This window comes from Drosophila pseudoobscura, chromosome 2 (genome assembly GCF_009870125.1).
Source record: "Drosophila pseudoobscura strain MV-25-SWS-2005 chromosome 2, UCI_Dpse_MV25, whole genome shotgun sequence".
In the NCBI taxonomy this organism is placed as follows: domain Eukaryota; kingdom Metazoa; phylum Arthropoda; class Insecta; order Diptera; family Drosophilidae; genus Drosophila; species Drosophila pseudoobscura.
Genome location: NC_046679.1, coordinates 11,087,200 through 11,106,263, shown reverse-complemented (window position 1 = coordinate 11,106,263; position 19,064 = coordinate 11,087,200). Strand labels below are relative to the sequence as shown.

At 45.8% G+C, this 19,064-nt stretch overlaps 2 long non-coding RNA genes across 2 annotated transcripts; both read left to right on the top strand.

Moving 5' to 3' along the window:
• The first annotated feature begins 4,039 nt into the window (after positions 1-4,039).
• Positions 4,040-4,662, top strand: LOC26533218 (uncharacterized). The gene is made up of 2 exons (XR_001451672.2): positions 4,040-4,169; positions 4,226-4,662. It is a non-coding gene; the product is annotated as an uncharacterized lncRNA (long non-coding RNA).
• A 1,027-nt stretch (positions 4,663-5,689) lies between these two features.
• LOC26532747 (uncharacterized) lies at positions 5,690-6,324 on the top strand. The gene is made up of 2 exons (XR_004471098.1): positions 5,690-6,066; positions 6,150-6,324. It is a non-coding gene; the product is annotated as an uncharacterized lncRNA (long non-coding RNA).
• Positions 6,325-19,064: the final 12,740 nt, after the last annotated feature.

Below are 19,064 nucleotides of genomic sequence, written 5' to 3'. Positions count from 1 at the left end.
CGGAAATAAGTACACACGAGTACCCGTACCTTATAGACACACTCAATTTGCTGTCTCTCTAGTCAATTTCATTTCATTTGCATGAAGTTCTCTGTCTCTGTCTGTGTCTCTGCCTTTTTTCTCCGTCTCATGTACACTACATATAGTACATGGTCGTGTGCTATCTCTGTGATATCTGTAGGCCATCGGCATTATGCCTTTTGCCTAATTCAGCTTTATGAGCCATGTCTAATTACCAAATGAATTGTGCAATTATATGTATATTTTTGTTTATTAATTGGCTTCCTCACTAATGAGCCTAATGACCAGATATCTACAATCATATGTATATGTACGTACTCGTGCAGTGTGGGTATACATATTATGTATGTATGTATATCCAACCTACTCGAATATGCAGATTTGTTGAGTCAGAGATGATCTCTGCGACTGGCTGACTCGGACTGACATGGCCAACATAAATGTCATGAGTTATGAGGCATTGATGCTGATCGGCCAGGTTTGCGGTTGCTTCCAGACCAATAGCCTTTTTGGTGCAATCTGCCAAGTCGCCAGTCCCAAGTTATTTGCGGTTGGCAGCGTAACGAGCACTTTTCACACAAAGTTGCCAACGCCAGCGGAAGCGGCCGTCATTGACAGGCCAGAAGGGCCACAGCCCAAGAAGGAACCATTTACGAAAAGGCTTGCTTGAAAGAGATGAGAGCTGATTTCTCTGGGAACATGAAATGAGACTGGCATGCTCTGTAAACCCAACATGTTACAGGAGAAATATACTCCCCGACCTATTCTATGCTTAAATAATGTTATTGAAGAATACTAGGTACTGATGGTACATACATAACTTGCGGTTATCTTGGTCTTGAGAAGGATGGAGTTACGGCTGCGCCTCTGGTTTGTGCAACGCAACCCATTAGCACTTATTAAACCCAAGTGCTGAGAGGGACCCGCGGAACGCATCGTCGGGCGGAAATGGGCTTGGATTTGAAGTGCTGGTTACCAATGGACTGGACTGGTGACAGCTGCGCCAGTTTGCAATCAACATTTCAGCATTTCAATTGTCTGTGGCACTGGGAGTTGCAGTTGCAGTGGCATTCTACCGGTTTCCAGGTCGAGCTTAGCGGCGCGTGTCGCGCTGGCAGACAGACAGAGAAACAGACAAGCAAACAGAAAGCGAGACAAAGAAAGAAATGAACAGAACTGAACTGAAATGCAGCTCAAAATGGCTGCCAATTATGTGGCTGCCATATTTGTTTGTGGGCTATCGCTTTCTGCCGTTCTGTTGCTGGGCAATAAAACATTTTGTTTTATTATTAGCCACCACCACCGCACGGACCCAGCCAGGTCAAGGAGTGCCAAGAAAAAAAAGAAACCGCCACTGATTCGCATTTAAGTTAGCTCAAATTGGCCAAATTGCGGGGAAAAGTTTGGTTTTCTCGTGTCTGCAGGCCGTTAGAGGAGCTGGCTCTGAGCTGGCACCTGCTCCAAGGCTCATCGGGACACGCCCCATTCCGAGCCACGAACACTTCACACTTTCACAGGCCAAACAAAGGATGCGGCCAGCCAGGGTGAATCGTCCAAATTAAATAACAAATTGGTCAACACAATTTCATTATAAAGGCAATAGCCAGGAACACACATGAATAACCCTTCATCAGATTAGGGGCAGCTGCAGGCGCCGCGACGCATCGCATCGCAGCGCATCGATGTCGACGCTCAAATCGATTATCCTTTGGCCAATCCTTTTGCATACCCGCGTACGTGCCGCACCTGTTGTCATGGCCTAATCGAGGGCTCAAGTTGCTCGGCCGGAGAGCGCTTCTAAGTGCTGGATGCCATGCGAACCAGCGGATGGCCATCTCTTGATGGCTATCGACTCTAATGGCGTCCAGGGCATCAAATTGGCCGACAGCTTTAATGGTGAGAGGGAGACAGTGAGCTGGAAATTGGACACGGCCAACAGGATATGCATGGAGAGCACGCAGTAGCAGTGGCAGTGGCAGTGCCAGTGGCTGTGGCAGCGGCTGTGGCAGCGGCGGGTAGGTGTGAACTTCCAAAAACTGTGGACGTTGCATAATTATATGCAATTTATCCCCGAGTGCACCAGGGTCCGCCGTTGTCCTTCCTAGAAAGGCATCGACTCCGACTGCCGGCTACCGAGTTACCTGCTGGGAGGCAGAGCCCAGCCGATCCTCCCGATCGACAGGTTCAATGAATGAAAAGCCGCCGTCTATTTGCGTGGGTGTGGCCGAGCAGGCAGCTGCCTTCAGAACGCACTTCACTCTCCTTTTAAAACGCTCTCAGGAATCGCTCGCGCGTGCTCCGGCGCCACTAACTTGACTATAACTTGCTTAATTAGCAGTCAATATCACGCACTTCATATCGTCCAATTAATTTAGCATATTACTCCGGCTAACTACGAGTTACAAGTTGTTGTTAGTGGCATCGTTGCTGTTGCTCGCTGTGTGGCAATTACCTGGCACACAACGTCGTTGCTCCGGAGTTGACGGCTTCGTTTGTTGCAGCCAACGCCGGCCCGTACTAGCCTGACATGCAAAACTGAAATCAGCATATTGCATGTTGTCATACTCCCCCGTACCGCGCAGTCCTCCCCTCCCCTCCCCACCCCACCCTCCAGAGCGATGTATGTACATATTCCCAATGCCTAATGATAGAGCTGACGGGCGGTGCAGTAAACGTCAAAACGTCAAGCGTCTATTAGCCTGATTTTTGCCAGCGTCGGAGCTCCCTTCTCAGTCCGGCTGCTCCTCTTGGCCCTACTATGTCTAGGGTCTAGAGTTTTTTTCCACCAAAATTGCCTGCGGGCTATGCTTCATTATAATCTTAGACCAATAGGTTTATATTGTAAATACACAGCGAAAAATTCTGGTCGGAATACAAAATTTTATTTCAAGTGAAGAAGAGGAATGATGTTGGATTTTTATAGACAGTTCTGATGTCCATAATACTTAATACATGACTTTAAATTGAAGCGAAAACGGACCTATTTAAAGGTAATATATCTGCCGATACTGCTTATTGTTAAAAGATACAGCATGTAAAAGGGGTACCTACCATTCTTTAATTTTTATGACATATCGTTTCATGTCTAAACTTATGACTCATCCTTGTTTGCCCATGCACTTTTCTCTCTGTGTATGCTCCTTGCATGCAATGCGCTATTTTAAATCAGCTAACGAAACTCTGGGCATACCCGCCTCCTTTGCCTTTCACGTTGCCCAGATCCCAGCATCGACTTTGTTTGTTCGTTAACATTCTGCGCTTAAATGGCATAGTTGGGTGTTGCATGCAACGGGCAGCGTGCCTACATTGTTGTTGCACTTGGTAACAATATTTAGTAAATTTAGGTGTTTCTTTGTGCTGTTTTTTGTCAGCGTGTCTCTCTCTTAAATTCGTGTCATGTGCCTGAGCAATTTAGCGTTTAATGAGAAGGCGTTCGTTGGTCATTAAACTGCAGTGGCCACGTATACCCCATGCCCTCCCGATCCCGCCCGTATCGTCGTTGCAGTCCGGCACGTAATTGTGACTTGACTCTTTTTTTGTTGAATTTTCGTACGGGCTGCTTATTATTGCCGGCCCTAAAGCCCTCTAAGCAGCCAGCCAACGTTAGGCGACACTCGCGTGACACTTCGATGCTCTGTTTGGTGCATCGCCAATGTAATTACCCTCCGAGAAGGGGGGCCTTTCAGTGCAAACAAGCCGAATCGATAAGTTTGCCCATCAACGTCATCATCGTTATGGGCTAGTTGTGTCAGCGACCAAAGAAAAGGTCGGAATATGCTTAATATTGTGCAATTTACATGGCCACACAAAAGGGAAACTTGATAATGGCCTTTAATAGATTTGCAGACTGAAGAAAGAGCAGCTGGGGTCTGTTGGGCCGTACCTGTGTGGGTGACTGTTCTATGCAGTGATGCACCAACTGTCACACGAAATCAAATCCAACTGCCGTGCTTCACTGAAAGACAGATTTTAAGCCTCTACATCTAACATTTGTTGGTTTGTCATATACTCGTAGTAGGTTTATGGTTTTATAGAAGGCACACAGATCTGGTTGAAATCGGATCACTATATCACTGCCATACAAATTACCGGATCTTTGTTCAAAAATCTCTAGGTAGTGAAAAATACACACGTTCTTTGGAAATTAAGTATATATTTGAAAATTTAAAAAACCAACATATATTCGACTGAATCTATCTTTCAGAATTGCAGGCCATGATGGAGTATCAAAGCTCTGATGATCTAAGGGCCTTCGACCGTCGCTTACGAGAAATAGTTACTAACCAGAAACCTAGTCGCCGGACCTGGAGTCTCATCCTTGCCGGTGCCGCTGCCTGCGTCGTTCTTTGTGTCTTCTACTGGTACGGGAACCCCAACAGCAATAGTTCTCTGCCAATGAAGATCATGTGCAGCCCAGTTGTCTTTTTCCTCGTTCTTACGATGGAAATTTTGTTTGCTGCGAAGTGCCTGTTTCTGGAAAAGAAAATCTTTTTGAAAAGTTTACGCCGGGTATTGAACGATTATAGCTTGAGCTGCAACAAACATGGTGAACTTAGTTTACTTCCGATAAAGCCATAATCAATTTTCTGTTTAAAAAAAGTGCCAACTACACAATACATTCGATACATATGTACATACATACAAACCGTTTGATTTTATTTTAGTTGAAGGGGGTATAATAATTTTGGGAGTTCGTTTATAACGAATCATTGTTATAGCCAGAATGAAGTAAGTATTTGCAATGGTATAACGGAGGGAATTTCGTTGGTGGGAAGAGAATTCGATAGTCTCGTCTAGTCTCCCGATGGCCTTCTGCAATGTCTCCCAAAGTCATAGCTGATTTTGTAATCCAAGTACACTTCTTATTATTATTCAACCGCATTTTTGTTCGATATTATTTTATATTTTAAAACTACGAGTATTATTTAAAGATAACTATTTTCTTCAAGTTTAGTCCAGAAAAAACAGGGCGACGATCACCTTGGGGTCATATTATGTCGCAAATGGACTTTATGGAAGGCACTTGTGGACCATTGTTGGGAATTGCAGTTAATAAGTTTGGCTAAGTAATGGATATAATCCAGTCTTCTTGAGTTATACTTTCGAATTTGTGGCTCCAAACAGCCAACGGCGGAACTTAATCTCGTATAAATCAACAACCATATCATGACACCTCCATCTGCCAAATTACACTCGAATAATTTAGCCATTAAACAAAATAATAATGGGATCTGCCATACACGGGCACTGACACAGAAATTGTAGCCTGATGCCAATCGAGCAAATGAGGTTCTCTTAGTTTCGGTTTATTTAATGCTAGACGCAGCACTCGCTGTTGGCCAACAACTAATGGCATTTTGAAAAATCACATAAATAATAACAGCAATTAATTTTCATGCAAAATACCAAAATGCCGAATCCAAAAGCCGTGTGAAATGCAATTAATTCAAGAGCCAACAGCGAACAGCCACCACCACCACCGCAGTGCTCCCCCACACCCGCACCCACCCCCACACCCACCCACAACCACAATGGCAGCCAACAGAGCAACAAAGTGGTAACAATAATAAAAGATATATATAATGACAGCGTTGACGTTGCCGCCGCCATATTTGAAATTGTGCCAGCAAATGTGGCCGTTCCTGGTGTCGGTGGTGTCGGTGGTGTCGGTGGTGTCGGTGGTGTCGGTGCTGCATTTGTATTCGTATTAATTATAGCCCTGGCAACTCACAAAAGTATCTCATTTTCCAAATTACATACGCTGCTAAACAAAAAGCGAGCCCAGCAATGCGATCCAACTCCATTCCCATTCCCATTTCCATCCCCCAGTGACGGATCCGATGCCGATGCCGATGCTGATGCCAATTCCAATTCCATTTTCATTTCCAATTCAACTTCAACTGCCATTTAAGTTAAATATTTTGTCTGTTTGCTGTTGCTGCATTTAAATTGGCGCATTAGTTGGCTAAATGCATTTCCCTGAAGCCGCAATGAGAACGAGACGAGCGTCCATGACGGATGCCAGACACTGCCAGAAATGTGCGAGTACGTATGCCCCAATGTTGTGGCAATAAAAGAAGCTACGAGTATCAATAAATGATAAATATTAATGGAATATTTACGAGTAGATACTCGTAGATAGCAATTCAAACGGGTTTGAATTTCAGATTTTAGAATGGAATGGGAATGTTTTTGGCCGCGTTATCTTAATTAGGCCATAATGAACTGAATAAATAATCATAATCTCGCTTTCTTTAGATTCCAGTTATCCAAGGTTATGCTTGATTTCCATTCGATTTCGTACATTGATTTTTTTTCTCCCAGTGGACCTGCTCCTTTCGGCCTGGCTCTGGCCGGAGTGTATGCAGATGCGGCTGCCACGCCCACCTGGGACCATTTCATTGCCTGGTCGCCTGGTTATTTGTAATTCATAAGCTCGACGGCGGCTTTTTGATGTTTTCTCGTCCGTTTTGGGGCATGCATTTGTCATTTGGCGGCAAAACTTTTCCTCCAATTACACGTTGCAACGATATAATAATGACATAATGTGTCAGGCGATGTCGGTCGTCGGTCGTCGTGCCACTTCCACTACTCTACTCTGTGTGTGTTTTTATGCAAATTTTGCAATTTTGTTCCGCACAAACACACGTCTATGGTTGAACAATCCTTCCCAGGAGAAGGTACTACGATTCCAGACGGGATTCAAAAGCCCACTGCTAACTTGGCTAGCGGGCACAGCAAGTGGCAAACTGGAAATTGGCCGCTTTGATTGGTCAGTCGACTGGTGTGCAGGGCGGCCATTGCCTTGGCTCGAAAGCGCGGCTTTAAAGGCTTTGCTGGAAATTTGTTTATTCCCCGAGCAGGCGCCGCCATGTTGCAGGTCACTGTGAGAAAACCCAATCAGGAAATGATTGTAGCAGTCTTGGAAAAACAGTGAAAATGATTTACTTAGAGGAATCCTATAGACACTTATACACAGTACAATTTATGAGTTCTGATATGAATTCTAAAGCAAAACATCGCCAGATTAAAGATGATATATCGTATTTCAATTCTTTTCGCACTGCTTTTCTCTGAGTGCATCATTAGCCCGGTTATAACTCACTCGGGGCCCGTTCTTCATTCTGCCGTTGATTGTCTTAATTGCATTTTGCTTGGTTCTGTAGTCATGTTAACGTAAGGCGAGACTAAATCAAAGTGCTAATTCGATCATGTGTATATAGAAGCCATCATAATTATCAAGTGGGTTTGTCATGTGCTGGCTCCCCTACCAGCATCCAGCTTCGAGCCTCGTAATGCTCGTGATAGTCGAGGCACAGAAAGTTGAGTCAGCTGCCACAGGCTTGGGATGGAGACGAGACGAGTCGACCATTTTGGTTGGGGAAGGCAAACACGAAAATAAATCAATTAGCTTAAGCCTGGCTCTGGCTCTGGCTCTGTCTCTGTTTGGACTTTGCCATTGGTCTTGTGTTGGTTGGTGTTGGCCTAATGGCTGGCGGGCTGACTAATTAGTTGGACTCTATTTTTGTGGCGACTGCGCAAATTAATTTGTTTAAAGTTTCACCAATTAGCACATTATGTTTATGGTAATCTCGATATCGCAGCAGTAGATCACACCGCATATATATTTGCATTAATATTAATAGTCCGACATATATGACTTTAATTAGCACATTTCAAAAATATCACGTCCCCGCCGCATCCACAAAAAGCCGCTAATCAAAATTAGTTAAAACCCACTTGAACCCATTTTAGCATTGCGCAAATCACGCCCCAATCAGACCCCGGCCCAGACCGGGGCCCGAGACAGCATTCCTCAATTAGTGGCAAAGGCTACGGTCTCCATCTCGGCCAGTCACTTGTTTTTATGCTCTCATATGAGTTTCATTAGCAGCCTGGCCATAATCAAGCTAAACAATTAAGCCGAGACAATAGTCATACTTGATCCCTAGCAACAGGCGACGACTGTACGACAGGCCCGGCTCCAGCTCCAGCTCCAGCTCCAGCTCCAGCCACAGACAGCTGCCAATTAACATTAATATTCGTCAACAATATTTGAGGTAACTAGAAATCATAACCCAACGACTGAATGACAGTTGGCGCCAACTGTACCCCGAATAAAAGTGCACCCAGCGATACAGCGAACAAAGGCTGAAAAGAGGGGGCTGCCTGCCTTTGTTGGGTTATTTATTCGAGTTTTATTCAAAATAATTGATGTCTGCTTAATAAAACTTAACGTTTCGTATAATTCCTAAGAATTCGGCAGTGGTGCGTGCAATGAGGAGTCTTTGACGGAGCCCCAGACGGGGGCGTGACATCCACAGGCTTTCTGCTTGGCTGGGGGCCTGGGAATCGCCCTGTATCCGAACCGATCTCGCATCTGATCTGCCTATCTGTTTTTGGCGTTGGTGGCACTTAAAATTCATGCATATTCAAAAATACATATGCATTGACCGATGTGCTGCTTTGGGGGCGATTCATGACATCCGGCCCAGATATGGATATGAGATATACACATGTACGGATATACCCCTCCATCCCTCTCTCTCTATATAGTATACATGTATGTATGTATGTGGTGCTTAACACTGCTAATTGGACTGTCATTTTGGAGCACTCCGAGAGATGCTGAGTGGTTTTGTTTGGCGCATTTAACCGGCATAAATTTCACTTTGGTTAGCGTTGACCAAATATGGGAAAAGATTAGCTGAAATGGAGGCTGAACGAGACAGATACAGATGTGTGTAGGTATACACCAAATTACACTGCCACAAACTGGGAGCTGACTAGAAGATTCCAGATATATTTGGATGGTATTTCAAGAACACTTCAAGGTGTAAAATACCGCTGAGGCGGAGAACGTGTTTGGCTTGGTAATAATGTGTGATGGGATTCTAGTAAACGCTTTTTAGCTTCAAGTAAATGATTTTATTGCCTTAATTCAGGATCATAAATAAGATATTTGTATCATTGAAGATTCAGTGCAACGTTCGGGGCACGTTTAATAAATAAAGAACATCGAGATATGGTAATTGGAAGGATGGTGATAGGAATTACGCATCCCAAAAGGGATATTATATTCCCAGAAGATTTTCAACATATGTATATCTGTTTAATATATGTTTCTGTTAGGTGTACAAGATTATTATATGTTATTGAATGCTCCAATAAATAGATACAAATTGATCTACAATTCATTCGTCATTCATTGGACTCCTTTCTATTTGAGTACCCAAAAGCCAAGTGAATTTTTGTTTGATCTTTAATAAAACTCTTGAAAACTGCAATAAATCTCACCAAATTTCCTTTGAATATATATTTCGTGTGGTTTCCTTTTCCAATCAGCTAATATGTAGCGCTTTCCTTGGCACATTTTCCCTGGCATGTTTTGCCTACGCCTCAGTGCCGCGGCACAGTTGTTAATTAAGTGCCATTAACTGAAGGATATAAACGCAATTAGCGCCGAGTGGATCTCAAGCAAATCGCCACACACACACCAGCACACCTCCTGGCCCAGCCTCAAGTAAAAGACACCCCCGACCCCCATAAACACGGGCGGCGCTGTTGCTGATGTGGCATGGCCGCCGCGGCCGTTGCAGTGTGCAGTCTGCTTAATTAGTCTGCCTCAAGCACATCCACATCCACATCCACATGCTCCTTCCCCCAGCTCTTGGCTCCCTGCGGATGCCACTGCCCCACTCCGCCTGCGACATCGACTGTGTCCCAACTCATTTAAGTCGCATTTAATAAAATCAAAATCCATTATGCGCAATTTTGATTAAAACATTGCCTCGCAGCGCTGCCAGAGAGTGCTCATTAAATTGTCACGCATGTTGTGCGTTCTCCGCGCAGTTGGGCCCCGCCGCAGGACGGCTCCTAGATGCGGGGAGGGGGGCAGAGGCGGCAGCAGGAGCCCAGGCGAGAGCCGGGACGGGACCACTTTGAAGTCGCGCCTCGCCCTGAACGGGCCCCCGCCAAACGCTGACACTTGCCTGACATGCCGCTTGACAGTTTGCATGGCGGCATGACACTCTTCACACGTCGACTGATTTTTCATAGTCTTCTGCAGCAGCAGCACCCCTCCGCCCGTCCCACCACCACTCACACTCCCCCTTTCACACCACCCGCAGCACAGCAGCCAAGCAGCCAAGCAGCCCACCAGCTCGTTCTGATTGGTTTGTGTCTGTGGCAGCGTCACCTCAATCTATTTGCAACATCTGCCAGGGTGGCACTGAAGGGCAGCAGCCAAACTGTGTGCGGCTCTGTTGTGTTTGGGATTGGGGGTCGCTATGAAAAGCGATTTAATTTAATTTTTATTGTTGACATAAACGTAATTGTCAGACCATTTATCCGCATTAAGTGTTGTGAAGCGTAAGGATAACAACAGCACAGCACAGCACAGCACAGCGCCCCGCACCAGCAACAGCACAAACACCAACAAAACAATGACTATGACGATGACAATAATAAGAGTGGCAACAACAGTGGAACCAACATGGCGCCGAAGGGAGACGAAGGCGTGGTGGTGGTCCAAGGACAGTGGGACTAAACGTATACTTTTTGAGCTGCTGGAAGAAGAAATAGATCATTATAGAGCGTTCCATATTATTCCAATTCGGAAGAGAATTTTCAAAATATTATTACACATGCAACAAAGTTAGGCACCACCAATCGAGACAGCTGTAGGAAATGTGATGAACCTGGGGTCATGGAAAACCTGGAAGATCTCAAGGAGAAAATACCTAAACGCCCCGGTGTTGGCCTCGCTGTAAGAGGTCCTCCAAGAGGACGCCACAGAAACTACTAACCCATGCTAAAAACACCTCGATTCGGTTCATACCCCTCTAATACGGATAAGATAGCAGATCTTGCCAAAAAATATTAGATGTTGAATGTACATTCGTCCACATTTAATAGGGTTACATCACACCTACCATTTCCACTGTGTCCCATTTCTGGTAGCATCCCTTGCCACCATCCAAGTCCCTGAACACGTTAGCAGCGAGAACATAAACATTTACAATTTCGCACACCGTTAAATGAGTTTAACTTTATCTGTGTTTGTGGTTGTTTGCCAAATACGGAAACCGAAAATATTTCGTTTCCTTTCGTTGGTTATTTATATGCCAGTCAGGTTCTGGCCCCGGCCCCGGCCCCGGCAACAAAACGCAGTACGTAATGGCGTCAGTAGCGCCTCGCAGTCCCATCATCGCATCAATCGCCTGACTGGACACTAATGGAAAAATCCAACGACCACAGGCTGCACGGAGCCACCCCTTTGGGCAGGGCTGGTGGAGGATGGCCTAACACTCGAATGGGAAAATGGCTTAAATAGGCTTAAAGCGACCGACCCACCAGCAGCGCAACGCAACCGCCTCTCACTCTTTGGGATATGCCCTGAATTGCTTGACATCCGCCATATTGATTGGTTGCCTTGTATCGATTCGATGCCATTCGACTCGATTCGTACTCCTATCATTAAGTTGGTTCAGTTTCTGGCTGCTGCCTTATTTGTTTTAATTTGCAATTTGCGGCATGCCACATGCTGACTCTTGAATTTCCGCTGGGTGCGGCACGTGGCTTTGTGAGCTCCGGGGGAGTGGGTCTGACTCATGTTACACACACACACACACACATGGTGGTGGGGCTTTGTGGGGAGCTCCTAAACGATGCCTTGGCATATGCCGAGTAATTACTCGTATGCAAAGTTTCCTCGACCTCTAATGATGATGTAATCGCATAGGCAACTCATTATGTAAAGATCGTTTACAAGCATTACTCTTGCCCGCCGAGTACGAGTACTGCCTATATTAAAATCTAATTAAACGCAAATAGCTTTCGTTTGTGTAAGCATAGTATAATAGGCTCGCAATCAGCCCTTAATATTGTTGGGAATAATGGTATTAATGAGAGCTCTTCGCGTGGGCTCGACTGAGCGATGATTGCAAGTCAAAGTTGAACCTTAAAGCTCTCTCCTACTGCTAGGGGAGCCCTCCGATATGCCCTACGATTATTGGAGTACATGAAACACCAAGTAAGCACTTACATCCAAACAAAATGGGCGCCAAATGGAGCTTCTTCTGTGTGGTCGCCTCTTATTGGCAGGGCGTTGGCATGGACCCAACGTGGCGTATAATTAATAATTTGTACACGCGCCGGGAACGAGTGTTTTTCTATATAAATTCTTATTTCATGTCGGTTGGGCTGCTGGCGTTAATTGCACAAATTCGTTTTTGAGCAGTCCATTTCTGGACTTTCTCAGGTCATCACCGCACTGGACGGCACCTCCCCGTCCAGCGGATACTTTTGTGGCACGGAGAGAGTGCCAGCGCGCGTCAAAAGCGGAAATTTGTTTATAATCGTTGTTGGCGTGCGGTGTGGCAGTATGGCAACGTGGCAGGGCAGTGTGGCAGGGGACCAAGAACGGCTATATTTAACCAAAGCCATATCAATTTCCTAAATGATTCCGTTGCCAGCGAGCCCTAAGCGCACCAATCAAGCCCGAAACCAAATTGATACATTACCCCCGGGCCGCTGCCGAGCGATATTTCAATTTCTGGGCTCGGTTTCTGGGTTGTCTTCAACGCTCCTGGGTTGGTGGCTTCTGCTTCTGGGTGTTCCACCGGCCGGCCATATGACATGCCACTTTCTTTGCCTCTGCTTCATTGTGTGGCAGTGTTTCAGTTTTTGTCTGTTTTTTAATTTGTTCGTTGTGTAATTTTCCCTGCCTTTCTTTAATAAATTTTTTATTGTTTGTTTGAGTGCCAGAGTTTGATGGCCATTGAGCACGCTCCGCTCCGCTCTGGCATTGTAAAACATATCTATTAGGCATTGTATCTATTAGTGCGCCCTTTCTATCAGTCTTCCATTCCATCTTTTCTTCATACAGGGCTATGGGTATGGAGGATGGGGATGAGAGAAGAACGAACCCTTTGTGTGCCTGGCCATTGTTTTGATAAAGGATTTCATTGGTCTAATTGCCCGCTGCCAGGGTAAATTGCCGTTGCCAGAAACCGCAACGAAAATGCACGGGCAACATATGAGCGTCATTAGAAAATTGTTTTGCCAAATGGTTTTTAAATTGTTTGTACTCCTAATGCAGCCGCTTTCTATTCGGCTCTGCCCCGGCCAACTGTTGTTTGCTAACCGCTCAAAATGAGTTAATCTCCTGACTTGTGGTTCCGTCTCGGTCTCCGTCTCCGTCTCCACGACTTGGACTTTGAGCTGGAACCATTTGGGCCAGCCGATCCGATCCGATCCAACAACTGTCATGCCTCTGAAACGGCACCAGTGGCATCATCGTCATCATTGTCGTGGTGTCTTTGATTGGCATTAATTAGAGAGCCACAGAATCGGCAATTATATATGTTTAGATCAACTGGTACCAGTTGAAGGATGTGCTAATCTGAAACGATGCGGCTGAACCTCTCTAAGCATGACTTGAGCGGCGTTCGTCACAGATGCTAAACAGTCAGTCGCTGCTTGTTTCGGCGAAACATTTGCCCCTCGGCCATAAATAAATATTAATATGGGAGATATGCTAAATCGAAAGCTCGCCTCTGGCCTTTTCTCTTACTCATCAATCGACCATAAAGATACACTTTTCAGAAGTAATTCAATTAACTGTAAAAGCCGTCATTAAGGCCCTATAAACCACTCCCGACCATGGACCCACTGTAAGTAAGTAGCCCAGCGGAGGCCCCCATAAAACCACACAACAAAGTCACAGTCACACCTCGTGGCGGTGAGATAAATCAGATCCAGGTATCCAACCATTCCCAGAAGAGATGTGCGCGTGAGTTCATAGGAAAATTGTTCGAAAGACTTACTCGTATCTTAGCTGCAGCACCTCAAGGATGCTTGTAGCATAATGATATTCAATCTACAGCCTATATAATAATACTTTCTCACGAACCCATCTCTAAATGTTCCAATCTATACTGAACATCGCTTGCGGGCGGCCAATTTTAATTACCAAAATTATGACAAAGTTGTTTATGACATTTTAACGTGAGTTTTTAGGAACGCACTCTCCAACACAAAATTTGACTGGGAATTTATTGATTTTTAAGAGTCTCCAGTCGGCTGGGTTGAGGCAATTTATGCGCATATAGATCCGCTTAGTCGTTGTGCCCATCAATAAACAACATTTGGGAGCCATAAACCAACAGCAGAAAACAAAAAGCGCTAAACTGTTGCGGCTGCTGTGGGTTTCGATTGGTTTCTTGGTTGCCTCGCCGGATGGTGCTGGTGGTTGGTGGCTGGTGGCTACCGTTCTGTGGAGCTATCGGGGGCCCGAAGCGTTGTAATTTTCATAAGCGCTCTGCTAAAGATGTTTCCGACTTGGGCCCAAAAGTCCCCAGCCCAGGCCACACGAATTCATAATTTGAGAACAAACGAAAATCATGACCGAGCTGCGGCTACATAAAATCGATTTAATCCTTGCCAGCACCTTGGTCTGCCGCCGCCATGGAGAGCGCACGCTCGCCCAGATTAATTGCCCACAAGCAGATGAAGGATGGGACGGAACGGGCTAAGATCGTTGGGATCGTATGGGATGGGTAGGATGGCAGAGCCGAGAACGGATCACAGATGGAGGAGAAATGGAGACCTACAGCAGCGCAACGAAACATGCACCAGACATATGTATGCTCGGCCCCGCTGTGGTATGCCATCCGGGGGAATCCAATAAAGCCGAAATTATCAATTTATTTCACGCCTCGAAATCACAACAACCATCACAGGCACAGGATTAGAGGAGGGGCAGGCCAGGCTTCGACTTTGGGCCAGATCAGCGCTCCCCGATCGGCGACTGAAGGCAACGGCTTAATTACGTCTGGGGGTGTTTCCGACGTACTGTGTGGCAAGCCATGGGATGGGTAGGAAGTCGATGATAGTAATGAGTAATGCACATGGGAAAGGATTGACCCCCGCCGATGCGGCATTTTCAGTTTCGAGAGGGGCTGATAGTGTCTGGCCAATCAGGACAAAGTAGTCTTCTTCCCATGCGGGAAAAAAAGAACTTGGTGACCCCTACTGACTTCTACTGAGCGACATTTGGTGACCCCAACCGCCATGTGTACAACATTTATATATATTCTTGCTTAATATCCAATAATCATTTTGCTGTTTTATAAATCCGCCACCCAAGTTCCATTGAATTGAATATTGCGAAAGGATTTACAAATAAAATAAAGACATAAATAAATAAATCCATTTCTATCGATCCTTCCTGATCGGAATTCTGCAGATCCTACCGATTCATCATTGTTGTCTCTCGATCCTTTCCATCAATGACTTTTGAATGGTTTTTTGGCACAGTTTCCTTTCAATTTACCGCAGTAGCACACAAACAATAAGCCTGGAGGTGTTAAGAAGGTGTTATCCTTTAGCGCCTCGCTTTATAACTGCCAAACGCAACAAAGGGCCAGGATCTCCTTTTCCTTTTCGCCGCTCCACATGCGGTAATACGTACATCCAGTATAATTGCAACCTTTAGACGCAACCGAATCCCCGGGCCGGGGACTCCTCAAATACAAAAGAGAATTTACAATGCCCGCAAGGACATAAGAACAACAACAAGAACGAACATTGGCAACGACAAGAGGAAGATGGCCAAGAAGAGGGCCTCCAGGTCCATTGTTGCCAATTCGAAAGTGAGCCGAGCTCTTTGGCTTCTTTGTGGCCCCATAATGAATGAATTCCATTAAAGATTTATGTCAGTTTGATGATGCCGCACAAGGATCGCCGAACAACGCCCCGAACAACGCTCGCTGGTGCTGGTGCTGGTATGCGGTTGTCTTGATTGAAGGTTGATTTGTTGCATTTAGTGGCTCGGACTGGGACTGGGGCTGGGACTGGCCTACCTGGTCGGTTGTTTTGATGAGATTAGCACACGTGTTGAACACGCACGCCATTGTGCCACACAACCATTGGCAGAAGATCACCACCGATCGGTTCGGATCGGATCGGCTCTGTCTGGGGTGCGGTTGTGGGAGAGGGCGTTGCGGCGGCGGCGGTGGCGGTGGCTTGAAAGGCCGTTAAATTTATTTTGACAAATGACATTTCAATCGCAATTGTGGTCCCAGCGTGAGACCTGGAGCTGGATCATGCCATGATCGGGTCCCCATCCATCGCCATCGTATCGTAATTCAAAATTGAAACGGCGCAATTCATTTGGCCAAATCAAACAAATCGTAAAAGGCAAGAAGCGCGCGAAAAAAAAGCACAGCACAAAGCTAAAACGTGATTGGAGCCACCTCAAGCTGACGCCACCAGGTCGGCACTCCCCCGACCACCCCGTGGTCTGCATCCAGCAGGCGGCATACGGCATGCGGCATCCACCTTGTGGTCGTCTACCTACAGCAAAGCTGTGCTGTGCGGCCACAAAGTGATTTGATCTTTGCACCAAAGTGGTAATCCGCATCTAATAATGTGAAGCGGTGCATTCGGCGCACGATCTCCAGCCGTTGCAAGATGGAAACGCTTGGCTCCGAGGCAGAGACCTCCCAGTTGGTCGGCGCGGCGGCTCTGTGTGGATGGCGACTCTGCAGCCCGAAAGTTGATTGGAGTCAACGATGGAGTTATTTGTACGATTGGACCCGACTCTCTGGACGACCATCTGCTGCTGCTGCTGCTGCTGCTGGGGCTCCTACTCCTTCTCCTACTCCTTCTCCTTCTCCTGCTGTTGCTGCTGCTGCTGTGGTCGCGATCGATGCGCACGTTGATTGTGGCGCGAATAACAACAACAAATTATATGCGTGGCGCATAATTGAGAAATATTGAGACATTATGCCACAAAGAAGGCGGCTGGGGCAAATCGTACTCCAGGTGTGGCCCTGATTTCGTCTGGCGTTCCTTCTAATTGCAATTATCGATACAAATAAGACTTATACCATAAGTTTTGCTGACACATCACTCCTAAAACTCGGAGAAAGAAGAACAGAAAAGAGAGAGAAAGAACGGTGATTTTCTTTCATAGATAATTCGCTTAAATTATGGCGCAGCAAGATCAACATTCAACATTAATGCCCCAAAGCGACCTACAGCAGCGATTGAATCGATCCACATTGATATCGAAGACAACATCAATCAGCGAGGGTATGTGGAGAGAGAAAGAGAAAGATATGGGCAAGTACAGAGACAGAGAGGGAGACAGAGAGAGAGAGAAAGACAGAGCTTTACATTGAAGTACAGTACTTCGTTTGTTTATTGTGAAATTGAGAAAGTCTGTCATGCATATTTTATATGACAATGCTGGGGCCATTTAGCGGAATTAAAACACTGCCATAGACCCCACCCATGACCCGCCCCTGGAGGCAACCAAAAACAACACAGAGTGAGAGAGAAAGGGAGGCAGAGGACTGGGAGATTGACAAATTGAAATGAATGTGTGTCCATTCACTTGGAAATGTCCATTAAATGCCACTCCCCTTCTGGGCAGGGACCAGAGGCCAGCGGCCAACGGCGGCATCATAAAACGCCCGGACCGGAGGCAGGCCCAGGGCCAGGACACATGAACATTATGACACCTCACCTCAAATGACATGCACATGATTGCCTAACTGGTCTCGCACTTGTCCCAGCCCCAGCCCCAGCCCCAGCCCCAGCTCATCCTCTTGAAATTGAAAATTCTTCATAGTCATCAAGCCACCATAGTCATCCAAGTTGATTCCACCTCCGGGTACGGGTGCGGGCATAAAAAGCGTGACGTATTTCCGCTTCCCATTCGCACCTGCATTCATTATCCTGCGTTGGTGTTGTGCGTCCTGCTGGGGGGTGTTGGTGGTGTTGGTGGTGCTGCTGGTGCGTGTAGTTGCCCCGCTCTGTGGCATGCGTAACTAAACTTTCGCAGTTGTAAGTTTTGACGTCCGCCCCAGAGGGTTGCCGCCGAATGGCCCGGGACAAGGGGTGGGATATGGAATCCGGATTTCGGTACAAGTGCGCGTGTCCAATGCGATTTGGTGTAGTCAAGTGACTTTATTTTTATTAGCACAACTTAATGAACTTGAAATTTTCAACATTTATTACCATGTACTGGGTCTTTTGTTGCGCTGCCTCTCCGACCTGGCGAAATTAGAAAGTAAAGTGATTTATGAACGTGCCGTGACTGAAGATGAAGTGAAGCACTTGGCCTAGCAAAAGTTAATTGCTGCCCACGGATCAGACGGGATATGGCAATGGAAACTCAACTGGGAACTGCTGGTCTCCAACTCGAGACTGAACATACGTGAATTTTGTGGGGTGATCGATTCGATTCGATTCGATCTTATTTAAATTTAAAAGGTCACCAAGTATTCGTATGCAAACAACATGTACTGATGGGATTCTAGGAATTCGGACTCCCAAAACAAAATACATATTCTACATATACATTGAAGCGGGAATCGTTCAAATTTTTTGACGCGTGTTTCATATTTAAATGTAAAATATTATAAATGAAATAGTTTTCTTACAGATTTAACATATTATATTTCAATTAAAGTGTTTTTATAAAGGGTGTGGTGATAGTGGATGTATTTAACACCCAGAAGAAGGCGTTTCCGACCACAATAGCCGAGACGATATAGCCATGTCAGTCTGGACTTTATGAGCTCGAGCTACCAAATTTTCTATCCAGACTCCTATGATCCTATACTTTATGTGTAATTGCGACCCGCTCTTTTCTGTTCACACATGCACAGACAAATATAAATGCAGACATTTAGAGAATTACCATACATAGCTACCAGATTGATGAATCTGGATAGGATCTGATTAATATTATAGTCAGCTGGAACAAATCTCTCTCTTCCACACAGTCTTCCTCGTGCAGTGTAAGCACTCTGGCGGAGTGGAACCGTACTAATTAAATATATTGTATAGATGTAGAGTCGCGGCCCCTCGTAATCCTCCAGAGCGGATGACTGTGGGATTGGGCATAAAACAAGTCTGAATGGGAAAACATTGTTTGTTTCTAAAGATAGCCAAGGCTTCTGGACTATCCAAGATCTAACATTATGTATAAATAATATATGGATATAAGGACATGGGAATCCGGAAAG